The sequence below is a fragment of the Bufo bufo genome, chromosome 2 (genome assembly GCF_905171765.1).
Source record: "Bufo bufo chromosome 2, aBufBuf1.1, whole genome shotgun sequence".
Taxonomy (NCBI): domain Eukaryota; kingdom Metazoa; phylum Chordata; class Amphibia; order Anura; family Bufonidae; genus Bufo; species Bufo bufo.
Genome location: NC_053390.1, coordinates 100,400,544 through 100,421,920, shown reverse-complemented (window position 1 = coordinate 100,421,920; position 21,377 = coordinate 100,400,544). Strand labels below are relative to the sequence as shown.

The window sequence follows — 21,377 nt, the reverse complement described above, 5'->3', positions numbered from 1 at the left end:
CCCCTAATTTTGAGAGACAGTCCTGGCAAATTTGGTGCGTGCTGAAAATGGGCAGAGCTTAGGTAGGTCTCTCCCATAAACGGGTCATCACAGGCAGAATTTGGCCGGGGCAGAGGTTACATGTCCAAAATTTATCAACTACAGTGTTCGAAATTATGTTTTTTTTTTGCCCTTCTGAAGAACCATAGTAATCTCTGCCTATTCACATATGTACAGTATTTTTTACAGCTCTTGTGCTGAGTGTTGGGAGGTCCTGGGTCCTCCATCAGTCTTAGTTTACTAGGCAGCAGTAATACATAAAGTGCAATACTCCATGCAGCCAAACTCTGGCCTGGTAGACCCTCCAGTAAAGATAGAACATTTTATGAATGGTTATGTTTCATAATTAGTATGGTCCAAAAAAGGCATAAGTCCATCCTGTTCAACCATGGTAATGATTCTGTCACAAATCCTGTAGAAATTTACCAGTATTTATTTAACTTAAAGGGGTTTTAATATTGATGGACTATCCTCAGGATGGGTCATCAATATCTGATCGGTGGGGGTCTAACTCCTAGCACCCATGCCGATCAGCTGTTTGAAGAGGCCATAGTGCTCTGTGAAGCCTTAGGCCTCTTCCATTCCAGTGACGTCATGTCACATGTCCTATGTGCAGCTCAGTCCCATTTAATTAAACGGGCCTTAACTGCAATACCAAGCACAGCCTCTATCCAATGTACAGCGCTGTACTTGGAAACACTGTGAGGAGATCAGAGCGCCCACTGGAGTTCTGGTCAGCGCAGTGGCCTCTTCAAACAATTGATCACTGGGGAGTGCTGGGTGTCAGACCCCCGCTGATCTGATATAGATGACCTATCCTGAGAATAGGCCATCAATATCAAAATTCTGGATAACTCCTTAAAGGGAGTGTGTCACCTCCAAAATCGGTTTTCCGGTCTGCATATGGTCACCTAGGGTAGGTGCCCTGAAAAATAACCACAAAATGTGTTCACTAAATCCTAAGAAATACTTTTTATTTTTATGCAAATAACTTTTGAGGTGCAGGGAGGGTGAGGCTGATTTTTTGGGTGCACCACTGCTCTGCCAGCAATGCCACCCAGAACCTCCCTATTTTTGATTGACAATCCCTTATATATCAAGGTCGGTAGCAATGACGCAGGAAAAACCAGGTGCTTGGAATAGAGTGGCTCCACCCATGGTGCACAAAACCCTTATGGATCAAGTGAAGATGACGTCCCCTGGATTATTTTAATTTCATAATGACCTATAAATCAAGCAATAAACTATGTAAAACACCTACCAAATTAACCTCCCTTAATTAAAATTATTTTAATTAAGGGAAGTTAATTTGGTAGTCGTTTGGCTTTTTACTCCTGATGAGTATCTAATATGAGTTGTGGCAATAAACTATGTATATCAATCATTAATTATTTGTCATCACTAAAAATATTGGCAGATGTTAAGAAATTTTGTGAAATAAAATAAATCCAGGGGGACATCATCTCCACTTCATCTAACTTTAGGAAATCATCCTCAGGATTAGGGTACTGGATTATCACATGAAAGGTATGGTTATGGTTTGGGGCACCCACCCTACATGGAGGGTTGCTTACTTTGAAAGTGATTTTGGACATGACAGACTCCCTTTTAAAAGAAAAATGGTATAAATGTTCTGTACAGGTAACTTTTCAGTAGCCATTACCATTATCATGCAGGCAGAATTACAATGACAAGTAGCACCTCTGTATAGATAACACAGGATCCACCATTCACAATAGGTGATATCACAGCTTATCTACTCCCTCCTGACCTCTTCACAGGTCACACAGCATGCCTAGAAAAATCTCCCATAGAAGTCAATGGGGTCAGCTCCTGTCCATTGTGTCTCAGGCCTATGTAGCTGCTCTCAAAAGACAGGAAGTCTTAAAGGGGTTATGCCATGATTAACCACCTCCGGACCGCCTAACGCAGGATCGCGTTCCGGAGGTGGCAGCGCTGCGCACAGTCACGCATATACGCGTCATCTCGCGAGACGCGAGACTTCCTGTGAACGCGCGCACACAGGCGCGCGCGCTCACAGGAACGGAAGGTAAGAGAGTTGATCTCCAGCCTGCCAGCGGCGATCGTTCGCTGGCAGGCTGGAGATGTGTTTTTTTTAACCCCTAACAGGTATATTAGACGCTGTTTTGATAACAGCGTCTAATATACCTGCTACCTGGTCCTCTGGTGGTCCCCTTTGTTTGGATCGACCACCAGAGGACACAGGTAGCTCAGTAAAGTAGCACCAAGCACCACTACACTACACTACACCCCCCCCCCCGTCACTTATTAACCCCTTATTAGCCCCTGATCACCCCTAATCACCCCTGATCACCCCATATAGACTCCCTGATCACCCCCCTGTCATTGATTACCCCCCTGTCATTGATTACCCCCCTGTAAAGCTCCATTCAGACGTCCGCATGATTTTTACGGATGCACTGATACATGGATCGGATCCGCAAAACGCATCCGGTCGTCTGAATGAAGCCTTACAGGGGCATGATCAATGACTGTGGTGATCACCCCCCTGTCATTGATTACCCCCCTGTAAAGCTCCATTCAGATGTCCGCATGATTTTTACGGATGCACTGATAGATGGATCGGATCCGCAAAACGCATCCGGACGTCTGAATGAAGCCTTACAGGGGCGTGATCAATGACTGTGGTGATCACCCCATATAGACTCCCTGATCACCCCCCTGTCATTGATTACACCCCTGTCATTGATCAACCCCCTGTAAAGCTCCATTCAGATGTCCGCATGATTTTTACGGATCCACTGATAGATGGATCGGATCCGCAAAACGCATCCGGACGTCTGAATGAAGCCTTACAGGGGCATGATCAATGACTGTGGTGATCACCCCATATAGACTCCCTGATCACCCCCCTGTAAAGCTCCATTCAGATGTCCGCATGATTTTTACGGATGCACTGATAGATGGATCCGATCCGCAAAACGCATCCGGACGTCTGAATGAAGCCTTACAGGGGCATGATCAATGACTGTGGTGATCACCACCCTGTCATTGATTACCCCCCTGTAAAGCTCCATTCAGATGTCCGCATGATTTTTACGGATGCACTGATAGATGGATCGGATCCGCAAAACGCATCCGGACGTCTGAATGAAGCCTTACAGGGGCATGATCAATGACTGTGGTGATCACCCCATATAGACTCCCTGATCACCCCCCTGTCATTGATTACCCCCCTGTCATTGATTACCCCCCTGTAAAGCTCCATTCAGATGTCCGCATGATTTTTACGGATGCACTGATAGATGGATCGGATCCGCAAAACGCATCCGGACGTCTGAATGAAGCCTTACAGGGGCGTGATCAATGACTGTGGTGATCACCACATATAGACTCCCTGATTACCCCCCGGTCATTGATTACCCCGCTGTAAAGCTCCATTCAGATGTCCGCATGATTTTTACGGATGCACTGATAGATGGATCGGATCCGCAAAACGCATCCGGACGTCTGAATGAAGCCTTACACGGGCGTGATCAATGACTGTGGTTATCACCCCATATAGACTCCCTGATCACCCCCCTGTCATTGATCACCCCCCTGTCATTGATCACCCCCCTGTCATTGATCACCCCCCCTGTCATTGATCACCCCCCTGTCATTGATCACCCCCCTGTAAGGCTCCATTCAGATATTTTTTTGGCCCAAGTTAGCGGAATTTTTTTTTTTTTTTCTTACAAAGTCTCATATTCCACTAACTTGTGTCAAAAAATAAAATCTCACATGAACTCACCCTACCCCTCACGGAATCCAAATGCGTAAAATTTTTTAGACATTTATATTCCAGACTTCTTCTCACGCTTTAGGGCCCCTAGAATGCCAGGGCAGTATAAATACCCCACATGTGACCCCATTTCGGAAAGAAGACACCCCCAGGTATTCCGTGAGGGGCATATTGAGTCCATGAAAGATTGAAATTTTTGTCCCAAGTTAGCGGAACGGGAGACTTTGTGAGAAAAAAATTAAAAATATCAATTTCCGCTAACTTGTGCCAAAAAAAAAAAATTTCTATGAACTCGCCATGCCCCTCATTGAATACCTTGGGGTGTCTTCTTTCCAAAATGGGGTCACATGTGGGGTATTTATACTGCCCTGGCATTCTAGGGGCCCCAAAGCGTGAGAAGAAGTCTGGTATCCAAATGTCTAAAAATGCCCTCCTAAAAGGAATTTGGGCACCTTTGCGCATCTAGGCTGCAAAAAAGTGTCACACATCTGGTATCGCCGTACTCAGGAGAAGTTGGGGAATGTGTTTTGGGGTGTCATTTTACATATACCCATGCTGGGTGAGAGAAATATCTTGGTCAAATGCCAACTTTGTATAAAAAAATGGGAAAAGTTGTCTTTTGCCAAGATATTTCTCTCACCCAGCATGGGTATATGTAAAATGACACCCCAAAACACATTCCCCAACTTCTCCTGAATACGGCGATACCACATGTGTGACACTTTTTTGCAGCCTAGGTGGGCAAAGGGGCCCATATTCCAAAGAGCACCTTTAGGATTTCACAGGTCATTTACCTACTTACCACACATTAGGGCCCCTGGAAAATGCCAGGGCAGTATAACTACCCCACAAGTGACCCCAATTTGGAAAGAAGACACCCCAAGGTATTCCGTGAGGGGCATGGCGAGTTCCTAGAATTTTTTATTTTTTGTCACAAGTTAGTGGAAAATGCTTATTTTTTTTTTTTTTTTTTTTTTCATACAAAGTCTCATATTCCACAAACTTGTGACAAAAAATAAAAACTTCCATGAACTCACTATGCCCATCAGCGAATACCTTGGGGTCTCTTCTTTCCAAAATGGGGTCACTTGTGGGGTAGTTATACTGCCCTGGCATTCTAGGGGCCCAAATGTGTGGTAAGGAGTTTGAAATCAAATTCTGTAAAAAATGACCTGTGAAATCCGAAAGGTGCTCTTTTGAATATGGGCCCCTTTGCCCACCTCGGCTGCAAAAAAGTGTCACACATCTGGTATCTCCGTAATCGGGAGAAGTTGGGGAATGTGTTTTGGGGTGTCATTTTACATATACCCATGCTGGGTGAGAGAAATATCTTGGCAAAAGACAACTTTTCCCATTTTTTTATACAAAGTTGGCATTTGACCAAGATATTTATCTCACCCAGCATGGGTATATGTAAAAAGACACCCCAAAACACATTCCTCAACTTCTCCTGAATACAGAGATACCAGATGTGTGACACTTTTTTGCAGCCTAGGTGGGCAAAGGGGCCCACATTCCAAAGAGCACCTTTCGGATTTCACAGGTCATTTACCTACTTACCACACATTTGGGCCCCTAGAATGCCAGGGCAGTATAACTACCCCACAAGTGACCCCATTTTGGAAAGAAGAGACCCCAAGGTATTCGCTGATGGGCATAGTGAGTTCATGGAAGTTTTTATTTTTTGTCACAAGTTTGTGGAATATGAGACTTTGTATGAAAAAAAAAAAAAAAAAAAAAAAAAAATCATCATTTTCCACTAACTTGTGACAAAAAATAAAAAATTCTAGGAACTCGCCATGCCCCTCACGGAATACCTTGGGGTGTCTTCTTTCCAAAATGGGGTCACTTGTGGGGTAGTTATACTGCCCTGGTATTCTAGGGGCCCAAATGTGTGGTAAGGAGTTTGAAATCAAATTCAGGAAAAAATGAGGAGTGAAATCCGAAAGGTGCTCTTTGGAATATGGGCCCCTTTGCCCACCTAGGCTGCAAAAAAGTGTCACACATCTGGTATCTCTGTATTCAGGAGAAGTTGAGGAATGTGTTTTGGGGTGTCTTTTTACATATACCCATGCTGGGTGAGATAAATATCTTGGTCAAATGACAACTTTGTATAAAAAAATGGGAAAAGTTGTCTTTTGCCAAGATATTTCTCTCACCCAGCATGGGTATATATAAAATGACACCCCAAAACACATTCCCCACCTTCTCCTGAGTACGGAGATACCAGATGTGTGACACTTTTTTGCAGCCTAGGTGGGCAAAGGGGCCCATATTCCAAAGAGCACCTTTCGGATTTCACAGGTCATTTTTTACAGAATTTGATTTCAAACTCCTTACCACACATTTGGGCCCCTAGAATGCCAGGGCAGTAGAACTACCCCACAAGTGACCCCATTTTGGAAATAAGAGACCCCAAGGTATTCGCTGATGGGCATAGTGAGTTCATAGAACTTTTTATTTTTTGTCACAAGTTAGTGGAATATGAGACTTTGTAAGAAAAAAAAAAAATAAAAAATCATCTTTTTCCGCTAACTTGTGACAAAAAATAAAAAGTTCTATGAACTCACTATGCCCATCAGCGAATACCTTAGGGTGTGTACTTTCAGAAATGGGGTCATTTGTGGGGTGTTTGTACTGTCTGGCCATTGTAGAACCTCAGGAAACATGACAGGCGCTCAGAAAGTCAGAGCTGCTTCAAAAAGCGGAAATTCACATTTTTGTACCATAGTTTGTAAACGCTATAACTTTTACCCAAACCATTTTTTTTTTACCCAAACATTTTTTTTTTATCAAAGACATGTAGAACTATAAATTTAGAGCAAAATTTCTATATGGATGTCGTTTTTTTTGCAAAATTTTACAACTGAAAGTGAAAAATGTCATTTTTTTGCAAAAAAAATCGTTAAATTTCGATTAATAACAAAAAAAGTAAAAATGTCAGCAGCAATGAAATACCACCAAATGAAAGCTCTATTAGTGAGAAGAAAAGGAGGTAAAATTCATTTGGGTGGTAAGTTGCATGACCGAGCAATAAACCGTGAAAGTAGTGTAGGTCAGAAGTGTAAAAAGTGGCCTGGTCTTTCAGGGTGTTTAAGCACTGGGGGCTGAGGTGGTTAATGTAAAAAAAAAAAAATGAAAATCAGATATCACATAGTACACAACAATCTCGTTCTAAAAAACAGAGCTAGTCCTGTAACTAACATGGATCCAGAGATCTCCCCCTTCATCGCTCCAATTGCTACATTTATTTCAAGCTGACAGCTCAGGGGGCATGCACTCTCAGGGGGGAGTCCTTTCTACTGCAGCTGGTGACAGCTGAAGGATAAAACTGAGCGTGTGCTTCCATCTCAATGAGCAGGACAGAGAAATTAGAAAAAGAGCAAACAGCAGATGGCGCTATACAGATGCATTTTATTGAATAACTTAGTGGCTATACTAAATTTTAAATTATATGCAATTACAAAAGTATTCCGATCCAGGTGCTGGCTTGAAAAATGTAGAATATTTTTTATGGGACATCCCCTTTAACATATTTTAGGCCTAGTGGTCAAACTGCAGGATTATATACAATTTTACATAAAAACGTGATTTAAACAATAGGTCATTTTCTGATGGCACATTCCCTTTAAGTCATCATATGGCCATTTGCTTGAGGCCTTCTCCATATAATCCTTGCCTACAGGGAAGGCGGTTAAAACTAAAGCACTAATTTCCCAAGGAAAATAAATGTTCTGTTTCCTAAAACGTTTGTTTAAATATTATAAATTGCGGCCTGATAAGGGATGGGATACAGCAAGGGTGATTGACCCTTTTCATATGGGTGAGCTCTAGACCCCAGCAATTAAATGCAAGGTCAGGCTTATTTAGAAATTTGAATTTAGTTTAAATGAAGGGCAATAACTCGTTCTATTTAGATCGTAAGAGGGAAGGCCCAGTAATGAGACAGAGCGAGCTCTACATCTTATAACAGAATTATCAGCTCTCCATATATGAGGAGTGATTCATGACAATTCTCCGGCTGTGCCGCTGATCACGATGAATAGCTTAAAGCAAGATGAAAGTAATTAGGAGTCTGATTGGGTATGAGCTGTCTTATTATATCTCCTTCTCAACAGAAAGTTTCACTGAAGGATGGATTTCTTCTACAGTGCATATGATATAAAAGGATGTAGAAAAGAATACATATGCACTGTAGATCATAAAATTCTAGCAATCAACGCAGAAAATATAGTCGCACAAAAAAAATTAAAAAAAATTGAGAAGTTCAAGGATTTAAAATTTTCTGCTAAATTCAGAATTCTGCAGGTTCCAGAGAACAGCGCTTTGTGGAAGCAGATTACCAGTGATACAAATCTTAAAGGGGAATAATGAAAAAATAAACAATCGCTGGGGCCCACCGCGATCCAGAGAACAGAGGTACCGTTCCCCCATTCTGGCATGTGTCCTACCACTCCATTCACACTCTACGGATCCGCCAGAAATAGAGTGCAACACTAGGCTATTTCCGGCAGTCCCATAGAGAGAGAATGGAGCGCCAGGGTTTATGCCTGACCTGCTACTATATCAGATTGGGGAAAAGGGTCCCCCACTCTCAGGATAAATGGGGGTCCCAATGGTCAGACTCCCAAGGTCAGTTAGTTATTCCCTATCCTGAACTTGGCACTACCCATTGAAAGGAACCATTTAGATGCTAACCACCACTGGTAGCTCACTGTTCAGCTCCTGAGCTTTCTATCAGTGTCCATATTAGCCAGAATTGATGCTGGTCTGCGGTCAAGGATTGGAGACACTTTAGAGAAATCAAGCTGGTCCTGTGATCTGGGGGCAGAAAAGCAGGGTACACTTGGCCTTGCTTCATTGGAGCACTGCGTGCACCAGAATTCAGTGGTGAATCGGAATAGAATTGTTTGAAGACAACAATGCATCACGAAATTTCCAGTAGGCTGGGATTATTGTTCCTTGTCCTCCTCACACTGATGTGACAGACTGTATGACAACTGACTGGAGCAGCAGCCTCCCCACCTCTGCAGCCACGCAAAAAGATCACTACGTCCTGCCCACCCAGCGGAGACCCCCTTCTTCATCTAGCCGCTAGGCAAATTACCAGGAGATTAAGGGTCCATTCACACGTCTGCATGTGCTTTGCAAAACACGAACAACGGCAATGTGCGTTCCGCATTTTGTGGACCGCACTTCGCCGGCACTCTCATAGAAAATGCCTTTTCTTGTCCGCAATTGTGGACAAGAATAGGACATGTTCTATTTTTTTGCGGAACGGAAGTGCGGATCCGCAAATCCGGATGTGGACAGCACATTCCAGCCTCATTGAAAATGAATGGGTCCACGCCTGTTCCGCAAAATTGCGGAACGGATGCGGACCCATTTTGCGGACGTGTGAATAGACCCTAAAAGGGTTTTCTGAGATTTTGTTCTTTTTTTACTGATTTACTATCCTTTAGATAGGTCATCAGTATATGATTGGTGGGGGTCCGACACCCGGGACCCCTGCCAATCAGCTGTTTGAAAAGGCACCAGCGCTCCTGTGAGTGCCATGGCCTTCTCTCTTCTCACCAAGCACAGCGTCGTACATTGTATATCGGCTTGGTATCGCAGCTCAGCTCCATTCACTTCAATGGGGCTGAGCTGCTCCTAGGCCACTTGATTGATTGAAGTGTTGTCACTCTGCCTAGGAAAAGCAGTGGCATTCACAGAAGCGCCCGTGCCTTCTGAAACAGCTGATCGGCGGGGGTCCCGGGTGTTGGACTAGAGGATAGGTCCGCGGTATAATAATCTCAGAAAACCACTTTAACGCCTATCATGCCTGCAGGATTTCTATAGGACTGTCGGCCTGCAGCGTTTTATGGATGATCCTGAAGAAAACAGTAGAGCATAGTTGTAGGTCTAATGTTTCCTTAAAACAAATAGCAGTAAGAAATAGTATGGTAAACTTCAATAAATGAGGCACATTCACCCACTTTTTCTGACACACACATATATGTTGGAAACAGTGGCACAAATGCCTCAAATATGCATTTGGCCTGGACAGCCTATGGGGAAGATACTATAAAGGAAAACTGGCTTAGTTGCCCATAGCAAGCAATCAGATTCCACCTTTCATTCTTCAGAGCTCCTTTTGGAAGTTTTCCTTTGCACCAGTTTTGGTAACTCTCCCCCTATGTATTTATACATGATAAATCTGCCCCTATGTATTTACCTCAGAAGAACATGATAAATCTGCCCCTTCTTGCATATTCTTACTTTTACATCTGATTTTGAATATCCACAACAATAAGTCCTTGAAATGAGTGACCACCGAGAATATATATATTTTTTTTAGGTGGATCTAGAAAACTTTCCACTGCAAAGAAAGTTGATGGCACTGGAACAGATACCGTAATCTGCCACTATTTCTCAAGTGTTCTGTGCCAGTTTGCGGAAATATGTTCCCGATCAGATTAGATTCACATCCGTCAGAGCTCAACCCCAAGCCACAGCGTTGCGAGAGCTTTGTTTACTACTAAATTGATTGTAGCCCCAGAAATGCCAAGCGGTCTGGTTACGGATCATAAACTCTGAATTGAAAATCTGTTATTTTATCTTTGCTGTCCAAAAGGTAAAGTTTGCCAAAAACTCCAGCATCCATAAACATCATTAACATTATAATGTGAAATCTAGAGCATGGCTATGGGAAACTACAGCTTGTATGAGATGAAGCCTTACAGTAAAGCCTGTATTACATCGGCAGATTTTCTGTCAGATGATCAATAAAGAGCGTCTGTAGTAAAGCTCGTTAGTGATCATGTGGCAGTCTAATACTGCCACCGATTACCCGATGAACGAGGAAACGATCATTAATGGGGGCCTTGTGACCTTTCAGCATGTTGAAAGATCACGATCTGCTGCCGGCAAATACCTAGACAGCATGGTGATGAGAGATGGCATAACGATCGCTCCTCCCAATGCTGTGGAGGAGATCGCTGCATGTAATAGCTGCGGTCTCCTCCGCTAGCGAGCAGGCGATTGCAGGGAAGGAACGCTTTCTCCGCGACAATCACCTTTCCCAACTGGTTCAGGACCCGACTAGAGGGACAGCCATACTGGACTTAATATTAAACAATAGACCTGACAGAACAACAGATATGCAGGTTGGGGGACACCTGGGAAATAATGACCATAAAGTAATAACCTTCCAATTGTCATTCAAAAGAGCATTTCTTCAGGGAGGAACATAATACCAAACTTAAAACAAGCTAAATGTAGCCAATTAAGTGAGGCCATAGGCCTAACTAACTGGGACAATTCCTCAAAAATAAAAATACAGCCACAAAATGGGATATTTTAAAAGCAATTGTGAGAGGTACATACCTTATGGGAATAAAAGGTTAAGGAACAAGAAAAAAACAACGTGGATAAACAGAACTGTAAAGAAAGCATTAAATGACAAAAAGAAAGCATTTAAAACACTAAAACAGGAGGGTAGCGAGGAAGCACTGAAAAACTATAAAGAAAAAAATTGAATATGTAAAAAAACAAATAAAAGCAGCCAATCTAGAGACCGAGAGATTAATTGCTAGAGTAAAACTAACCCTAAAATGTTCTTAACTTATATAAATGGTAAAAAGTATAAATCTCAAGGTGTCGGCCCTCTACAGAGTAATGAAGGGGGAGTTGCAGAGAGCAATGAGGAAAAAAAAAAGCTATTAAATATGTTTTTTACACTGTATTCACTGAGGAAAATAAACTGTCAGATGAAATACAGAATGTAAAAGTAAATTCCCCATTAAAAGTGCCCTGTCTGACCCAGGAAGAAGTACAGCGGCATCTTGAAAAGATTAAAATAGACAAATCGCCAGGACCAGATGACATACACCCCTGTATTCTAAGAGAATTAAGTAATGTCCTAGCCAGACCCTTATTTCTTATATTTAAGGACTCTATACTGATAGGGAGTGTTCCACAGGATTGGTGCATAGCAAATTTGGTGCCAATATTCAAAAATGGTCCAAAAACAGAGCCCGGAAACTATAGGCCGGTAAGTTTAACATCTGTTGTGGGTAAACTGTTTGAAGGTTTTCTAAGAGATGCTATCTTGGAGCACCTCAATAAAAATAAGCAAATAATGCCATATCAGCATGGCTTCCTGAGGGATCGGTTATGTCAAACTAATTTAATCAGTTTCTACGAGGAGTTAAGTTCTAGACTTGACAGTGGTGAATCAATGGATGTCATATATCTGGACTTCTCCAAAGCATTTGACACAGTACCACATGAAAGGTTAGTATATAAAATGAGAATACTTGGACTGGGAGAAAACGTCTGTATGTGGGTAAGTAACTGGCTCAGTGATAGAAAACAGAGGGTGGTTATTAACGGTACACACTCAGATTGGGTCGCTGTCACTAGTGGAGCACCTCAGGGGTCAGTATTGGGCCCTATTCTCTTCAATATATTTATTAACAATCTTGTAGAAGCCTTGCACAGTAGAATCAATTTTTGCAGATGACACTAAACTATGCAAAGTAATTAACACGGAAGAGGACAGTATACTACTACAGAGGGATCCGAGGCTTGGGCAGAGAAGTGGCAGATGAGGTTTAACACTGACAAATGTAAGGTTATGCACATGGGAAGGAATAATGCAAGTCACCCGGACATACTAAATGGTAAAACACTGGGTAATACTGACATGGAAAAGGACCTAGAAATTTTAGTTAAAAGCAAACTAAGCTGTAGAAACCAGTGTCAGGCAGCTGCTGCCAAGGCCAATAAGATAATGGGTTGCATCAAAAGGGGCATAGATGCCCGTGATGAGAATATAGTCCTACCACTTTACAAATCACTAGTCAGACCACACATGGAGTACTGTGTACAGTTCTGGGCTCCTGTGAACAAGGCAGACATAGCAGAGCTGGAGAGTGTTCAGAGGAGGGCAACTAAAGTAATAACTGGAATGGGACAACTACAGTACCCTGAAAGATTATCAAAATAAGGGTTATTCACTTTAGAAAAAAGACGACTGAGGGGAGATCTAATTACTATGTATAAATATATCAGGGGTCAGTACAGAGATCTCTCCCATCATCTATTTATCCCCAGGACTGTGACGAGGGGACATCCTCTGTGTCTGGAGGAAAGAAGGTTTGTACACAAACATAGAAGAGGATTCTTTACAGTAAGAGACTATAGACTTCTCTGCCTGAGGAGGTGGTGATGGTGAGTTCACTAAAAGAGTTCAAGAGGGGCCTGGATGTATTTCTGGAGTGTAATAATATTACAGGCTATAGCTACTAGAGAGGGGTCGTTGATCCAGGGAGTTATTCCGATTGTCTGATTGGAGTCGGGAAAGAATTTTTTTCCCCTTAAGTGGGAAAAATTGGCTTCTACCTCACAGTTTTTTTTTTGCCTTCCTCTGGATCAACTTGCAGGATAACCGGCCGAACTGGATGGACAAATGTCCTTTTTCAGCCTTATATACTATGTTACTATGAATCGGCTGGTGTGATACAGCCTTAAAAGGGTTATCCCATTAATAATTTGACACCCTCTTTCTAACAAAGCTAGAACCAGCCCTGTACCTCACATGGATCCAGAGATCTCCCCATTTATTGCTCTGCTAAATTTATATCAAGCTAAAAGTTCAAGGGAGTGTCTTTTCTGCTGCAGCTTAGGGGGCGTGTCCGTGCTCACCCTATCACAGCTCAAGAGGAAGTTGAAGGATGAAACTGAGCATGTGCGGCCATTTCAGTGAGCAAGTCAAAGAAGTAAGAAAAAAAAGAAAAAACAAAGTGCAAGCGCTATACAGATACATTTTATTGAATAACTCAGTGGCTATGCTGAATTTCTAATTACATGCAATTGCAAAAGTATTCAGATCGAGGAGCTGATTTTAAAACTGTAGAATATAATTCATGGAACAAAACCATTAAGCAAATTAGAGCTTTACTGTCTCAGAAGAGAAACAGCCCTTTAGGGTCCTTTCACACAGGGCAATTTCAGCACCGAATGAGCATCGATTGACATTATGCTAGTCAATCAGCATTCATTTTTACATGCCCCAATACAAACTGAATGTGAGGAAAACGATCATTACTACGATCATTCCTCCCCTATACAGTTTGCAGCATACCCTCTGTTGACCGGTGATATGCTACCGAGAAAATAATTTTTATGTCCGCATAAAGGATCCGACAAGCAACGTCGGTTGGCCCACCTGAGTACAAGAGGTGGGCCCCGGCTCTAACACAGCGATCAGCAACCTCCAGATATTGTGAAACTACAACTCCCAGTATGCTCCACTCATTTCTATGGAAGAACAGTAAAGCAAGTGTGCACGCTGGAAATCGTAGTTTCACCGCAGCTTGAGTGCCGAATGTTACCGATTCCTGCTCTAACACCATAGTAGGCCTCAAAAGTCCACGAGAAAAACCCATTTGGAGTCAACCACTTGCCACTAAAATCTATTTTGAATCAAAACCTATTAGACTTTATTAAAGATATGTGAGTTTGGCCCCGAGAATTATTTCCTCTGGGCTCCAGAACCCCCGTCCTACGCTGCCTCCGAGCCAACAAATTATCAAGTCATTTGTCAACTGATCGGCAAGCCTTTGACTTAAGCCACCAAACAGTATTTTCCGGTGATCATGGGCCTATGTAAAAGGCCTCCTTTTTCTAAATCTTTTTCATTAAAGTTGATTTTCAAGAAACCTTTGAAAATGATTATGTTATACATACCTGTATGAGCAGAAAGAGGAGAGTGGGGTCGGGGGTGAGCTGGAGATTGGTTGTTGCCAATTAAACTCTTCCTGTTACTTGTCCTACAACTGGGCAAAAAAAGAAAAAACATAAGGGACTTGTTACATTAAACAGCACATTACAATGCTATAATTCTGTAGAAGATTATATAGAACTGACACATGGTCAACTTCATCACAAAACATTGAAAAAATACTCAATGAACATTATAAAGAAAAATAATACATTAAATTGACTAAAACAGCTGCCTTAGATTAGATACAAGGGGAACAGCGCCTCTCTTATCCATTGGTTATTTATGGTACTGCAGCTCAGCTTTACACACATGCAAAGAACTCATCTGCAATACCAGGCACATCCCATAGGCGAGAATGGTGTTGCTTCTTTGTCTAAAGTCCACAAAACTCTAAGCAAGAATGCTAAAGATATAGAGCAATCGCCTGGTACAAGGTTATAATGTCCAAGCCTCCTATCATGCAGGTACAAATTCTGACTAAATGAGCCAATAACTTACCGGCAGGGGTATAGTTATAGGGGTGCAGAGGTGACAGTTGCACCCGGGCCCTGGTGTTTGCGGTTGCCCTAAGGCCCCTCTGCCACATAAGATGCCATATGAATGATAATGGCATGTAATGGTACTAGGTAAGTTTGTACAGTCGATAACGGCATGTATTGACCAACTAATGCTGCACATGTTGGCATGCTTTCCAAATAATTACATCCAATCTGGCCTCGCACATTAACAGTCATTAGAACCAATCTCTGCTGTCGCATGCTGCCCAAGGACACATCTCCGATGAATGGCTGCAGTAGGCAAAGTGACCACGGAAAGGACATTGTCACTTTAGGTCCGACGGGAACCAGAAGCAGCAAGATGGATACCTTGGAGCTGGAATGGAGCAGATTTCCAGTGGTCAGAATATTTTTTTTTTGTAGGGGAGCTGGACAACCCCTTTAACATTCAGGCATATCCCTTACATATTTATGTATTTTAAACATCACTTCAGCAAATAGAGTTTATCATGTAGAGAAAATTAATACAAGCACTTACTAATGTATTGTGATTGTCCATATTGCTTCCTTTGCTGGCGTGACTTATTTTTCCATCACATTATACACTGCTCATTTCCAGGGGTTATGACCACCATGTAATCCTTCAGCGGTGGTTGTGCTTGCATACTATAGGAAAAAGCGCTGACCTCTCTGGTAGCCAGGACCGCAGTAGTGTGCACAGGCCAGCACTTTTTCCAAGCACGATCACCGCTTCTGGATTGCATTGTAGTCATAACCCCTGGAAACGAGCAGTGTATAATGTGATAGAAAAATGAATCCAGCCAGCATGGAGACAATATGGACAATCACAGTACATCAGTAAGTGCCTTGTATTAACTTTCTCTACATCAGCGGTTCTCAACCTAGGGGTCGCGACCCCTTTGGGGGTCGATCGGCCCTTTCCGGGGGGGTCGCCTGAGGCTTCCTATTGTGGGTCCAGGCCCGTCGCTAACAGACGGGCAAAACAAGCAATTGCTTGGGGCCCCGAGCTGGTTGGGGCCCCGAGCTGGCCCGGGGCCAAGGAGAGCCGGTGCTTGTTTTGCGGCTGAGTAACTCAGAAGTTCCGATGGTATATTCTAACCCCCAGGCGTTCCCATGATGACGGGGATGCTTGCCTGGGGGTTTGAATATACTATCGGATCTGAGTTTTACGAGCTCAGTGAGATCGTAAAAAGTCAAATCCGATGGTATATTCTAACCCCCAGGCGTTCCCATGGTGACAGGGACGCTTGCCTGGGGGTTAGAATATACAGGGCCACGCCGCTCACAGCAGTATATTTATAAACTAATCAGTAACTACTTTAACTTTAATCATTGCTCATTGCTGAGCTCTTTACTTGGATTATAATTTATTTGGATATGGAATATCTTACTTTGTCTTAGATACGGTAATAGCAGGCAGTGCGGGGGGCGGAGCTCACTCACTGATGTCACGCGCCTGCGCCGCCTAGTGGGAGGAGCAGGCACGTGATGTCAGTGAGTGAGCGCCGCCCCCCGCACTGCCTGCTATTACCGGAGCTAAGACAAAGTAAGATATCCCATATCCAAATAAATTATAATCCAAGTAAAGAGCTCAGCAATGAGCAATGATTAAAGTTAAAGTAGTTACTGATTAGTTTATAAATATACTGCTGTGAGCGGCATGGCCCTGTATATTCTAACCCCCAGGCAAGCGTCCCTGTCACCATGGGAACGCCTGGGGGTTAGAATATACCATCGGATTTGACTTTTTACGATCTCACTGAGCTCGTAAAACTCAGATCCGATAGTATATTCAAACCCCCATCGGATCTGAGTTTTACGAGCTCAGTGAGATCGTAAAAAGTCAAATCCGATGGTATATTCTAACCCCCAGGCGTTCCCATGGTGACAGGGACGCTTGCCTGGGGGTTAGAATATACAGGGCCACGCCGCTCACAGCAGTATATTTATAAACTAATCAGTAACTACTTTAACTTTAATCATTGCTCATTGCTGAGCTCTTTACTTGGATTATAATTTATTTGGATATGGGATATCTTACTTTGTCTTAGCTCCGGTAATAGCAGGCAGTGCGGGGGGCGGCGCTCACTCACTGACATCACGTGCCTGCTCCTCCCACTAGGCGGCGCAGGCGCGTGACATCAGTGAGTGAGCTCCGCCCCCCGCACTGCCTGCTATTACCGTATCTAAGACAAAGTAAGATATTCCATATCCAAATAAATTATAATCCAAGTAAAGAGCTCAGCAATGAGCAATGATTAAAGTTAAAGTAGTTACTGATTAGTTTATAAATATACTGCTGTGAGCGTCAGGGAGGGAGATCTGTGGATGGCACTGTAGGGGGATCTGTGGATGGCAGTGTTTAGGGGGAGATCTGTGGATGGCACTGTTTAGGGGGGATCTGTGGATGGCACTGTTTAGGGGGAGATCTGTGGATGGCACTGTTTAGGGGGAGATCTGTGGATGGCACTGTTTAGGGGGGATCTGTGGATGGCACTGTTTAGGGGGAGATCTGTGGATGGCACTGTTTAGGGGGGGATCTGTGGATGGCACTGTTTAGGGGGAGATCTGTGGATGGCACTGTTTAGGGGGGATCTGTGGATGGCACTGTTTAGGGGGAGATCTGTGGATGGCACTGTTTAGGGGGGGATCTGTGGATGGCACTGTTTAGGGGGGGATCTGTGGATGTCTTTGTAATTACTCTGCTTTAATTATGTTCAATTTGTAGCAATAAAAATACATCCTGCATATCAGATATTTACATTACAATTCATAACAGTAGCAAAATTAGTTATGACGTAGCAAGGAAAAAAATGTAATGGTTGGGGGTCACCACAACATGAGGAACTGTATTAAGCGGTCACTGCTTTAGAAAGGTTGAGAACCACTGCTCTACATGATAAATGCCATTTGCTGAAGTAAGACAACCCCTTTAAATCCTACTGAAATATCCCTGTTTGTGGGATTCTAAAACAATAATTCTGTTCAGGACAAATAAAGAACGAAAAAAAGATCAGGCTGGCACAAATTGGTGACCTTCAGTCTGGAAATAAGGGTACGAGAGTAATCAGACTGGCTTCATGCTACGTAGGAGACAATTCTGCCCGGCCAGGACAGCTCTCCCCGAGCAGTCTATGCTTTCCCTTCATGTTTAATCAACAGCACCTTTCTCAGCAGAAGTGCCAAATCTGCAATAGGCAATGAAGACCAAGATATATTTTCAGTTGCCACTTCAGAGCAGAGTATAAATATTTCATGGCCTATGCAAATCTTCACGCCGTTATACACATTGACGGCAATGAAGAGCGGCGACTTATGAGAGACGTGATGATCCAGTAATTACAGATTTAATTGTCGAGAAACATTTCACATCTGTGGCTTTTATTAACAGCAGAGACAATCTGTACCCGAACAAACATATCAAGTTCTCAAAAACATTGTATATGATCATTATCAGTGGGTGGCAGCTAACGGCTGTGCATAGCATGATAGAACAAACTGAAGGATTGCACTGCTGCAAAAAGAGGGGTTCCTTCCACTTTATTCATAATTATTTTATAGACCAACATTTCAATAAGAGGATTCTCTGGCTTAAAGGAAAACTAAAAATAGAAAATTCACAAAATTACCCCAGCTTTTCCTCCCTTAATCTCTCGTTTGATCTCATGTTATCTTAAATGACAATTAAAAATGAGAATTAAAAAAAAAATATATATATATTCTCTTTTACTTCCAGGAGATCAGCCGTGTCCCCATTCCTCTTCTCCTCTGCACAATCCAATGTCTGAATGGAAGACAACTGGTTGTAGAAGGAGCCGTAGTAGAACACAAAGATAGTCAGCCACAGCCGCTCAGACCTTCTTCCGCCAAAAATAGGATAGGTGATCAATGTTTTAGTCCTGCAGAATGCCTATTAAGATATACATATGTAGCCCTCAAACTCTCTGTATGTGACCTACAAACTATTAGTAGCTTCAATTATTAAGTATTAAAGAGGCCTAATTGACAATAAACAAAAATATATTCTCTTTAGTTCCAGGAGATCAGCCTTGCCCCATTCCTCTTCCCCTCTGCACAACCCAATGTCTGGATGGAAGACAACTGGTTGTAGAAGGAGACTCCCCCCTCTGTACTTTCTGCAGTAGAACACAAAGATGGTCAGCCACAGCCCCTAAGACCTTCTTCAGTCAAAAATAGATTAGGCAGTCAATGTTTTAGTCCTGCAGAAGCCTATTAAGATACACCTTCAAATTCTTTGTATGTGACCCACAAATTAGTAGCTTCAAGTATTAAAGAGGTTTTCCAGACTTATACTGATGACCTATCCTCTGAATAGCTCATCAGTGTCTGATTGGTGGGGGTCTGGCATCGCAGTAGCACAGCTTAGCCTTGCCCACATGACGTCACATTCAAGGGTCACATGGTCTAAGCGCAGCATTGAAAAGAATGGGGCTGAGATGCGCTACCAAATCACAACCGCTATACAATGTGCGGTGCTCGGTTTCTGAGAAGAGTCAATTGGCAGGGGTTCCAAGGTGTCATCAGATACTGATGACCTATCCAGAGGATAAAAGTCTCAGAAAACCTCTTTATCACCAGTAACAACAGGAATATATGAAACCCTTGGCCATAGAAGAATATGGCGGAAATCTGACACCAAGTACCAGGCAAACGCCACTTGACATTTTAAGTAAAGTATTCTCTTTTGGTTGTTCTATTTATGTGGTTGAATTGGTGTCTGGATCTAAAAATGGAGCTCAGATGGGGCATGACTGTGTGCTGACCATTCAGGTTCCATGCACTCAGCTTTGCCATGTGAGGCCTCATGTGAATCATGTATAAATATGAGAACATATTCCCTACATATTCATACATAACATTTAGGTTGCCATGATAATGCTTCATGAAAAATTACCAATATACATGAAATATGTTTCATTATATTTTTGGTGCAACAGACCATTCGGTTCGGAGGTAGTCTCTACAATGAGGATATACATATAAGCTGCTACAATTTACAGTACATACAGAAATGTATATGAGGAAAAACAGGTTTTTCTTCTCTATATGCAATATGCATGCCGTAGGCTTAATAATCAATGGTGCCACTTTCAATAAAGACAGATAGAGCCTGTAAATCTCCTAGGCTACTTTGAGAACAGCTTGCAGACATTAGATATACCCAGTAGACTTGGTCATGAAATGAATCTTTGTAAACCATATGGGTTCATATTAAAGAAAAGATTAAAAGCTATTCTTGTTTTCCTTTTAGTGCAAGTCTAGTCTTACAAAAAATAATAAAACACACACATGATGATATATATTTCTACACAGACAGCTAAGAACTGGCATACAAAGCGTCATTGAAAGGGTAAACAAGTTGCAATTTTCATTTTTAAAAATCAGGATTAAAAATAATATTCGCCTTCCCATGTAGGCACATTATACAGAATACAAAGATGAAACAAAAACAATACTGGACCTTGGTCTGAGGAAGAGGCTGATCAAGACCTCGAAAAACGTTACCACACAGACAGTGATCCAATAATGCATGGTCCACTCTCCCGATCCTGGTGGATCCCACAGTAAACTACCGGTATGTATTATGGAACATAAACTCAAGCATTTTGTTATAATTTTGTTTTACTTTGGACTATCACATTTTAGTGTATGTATTTTAAATTTTTTGTTTGCTTCATTTTTGGTTCTGCATCTGGACTGACCTTGGCAATACTGCTCTGAGCAATACAGAGTACAATTGGGGATGTAACTGGAGCACATTGAGGTTACATTCCTGTGCTGGCAGAATTTGGCATGGTTCTGGGTGGCTACATGGCCGTGGTTTATGCCCGCAACCTTGCCAAGAAAGGACAAGTCCTTTCTTGGAACGCTTGAGGCAATGAACTGGGGATGCATTAACGGCATGGAAAACAATGGGAGGCAGATTCTGCGGCTTTTTGTGCACAGAATCCATGCCAAATTCTGCCAGCACAAAGCACAGTGTGAACGGCCCCTCAAAGCTGTTCCCATCAGGAATCTGTTCCCACTAAAGGAATCTGATGTAGGCCTCGTGTACTGCACATGGCCATATTATGGATTTGAGCAAGATCAGAGCTGTACTGAGACATAAATTGGCATGCGTATGGGGGTACATAGCCCATTATTGTATTTAATACGCACCTGGTTTCACACAGGATTTTTTTTGTTAGCTTCTGTAGGAACTGTCGATAGGATTCTGCATTTCAGGGGTATTTTCCCCTCCCTTTTACATGGTATTTTATAA

General features: G+C 42.6%; 1 protein-coding gene across 4 annotated transcripts in view; it reads right to left on the bottom strand.

Moving 5' to 3' along the window:
• Positions 1-21,377, bottom strand: part of LOC120992394 (microtubule-associated serine/threonine-protein kinase 4-like) — a 301,883-nt gene that overhangs the window by 114,927 nt on the left and 165,579 nt on the right. For all 4 annotated transcript variants that reach the window (XM_040421360.1, XM_040421359.1, XM_040421358.1 and 1 more), the window contains one exon: positions 14,540-14,628. The gene's annotated coding sequence lies outside the window, so the exon portion shown is untranslated. The remainder of the gene's footprint in view (positions 1-14,539; positions 14,629-21,377) is intronic.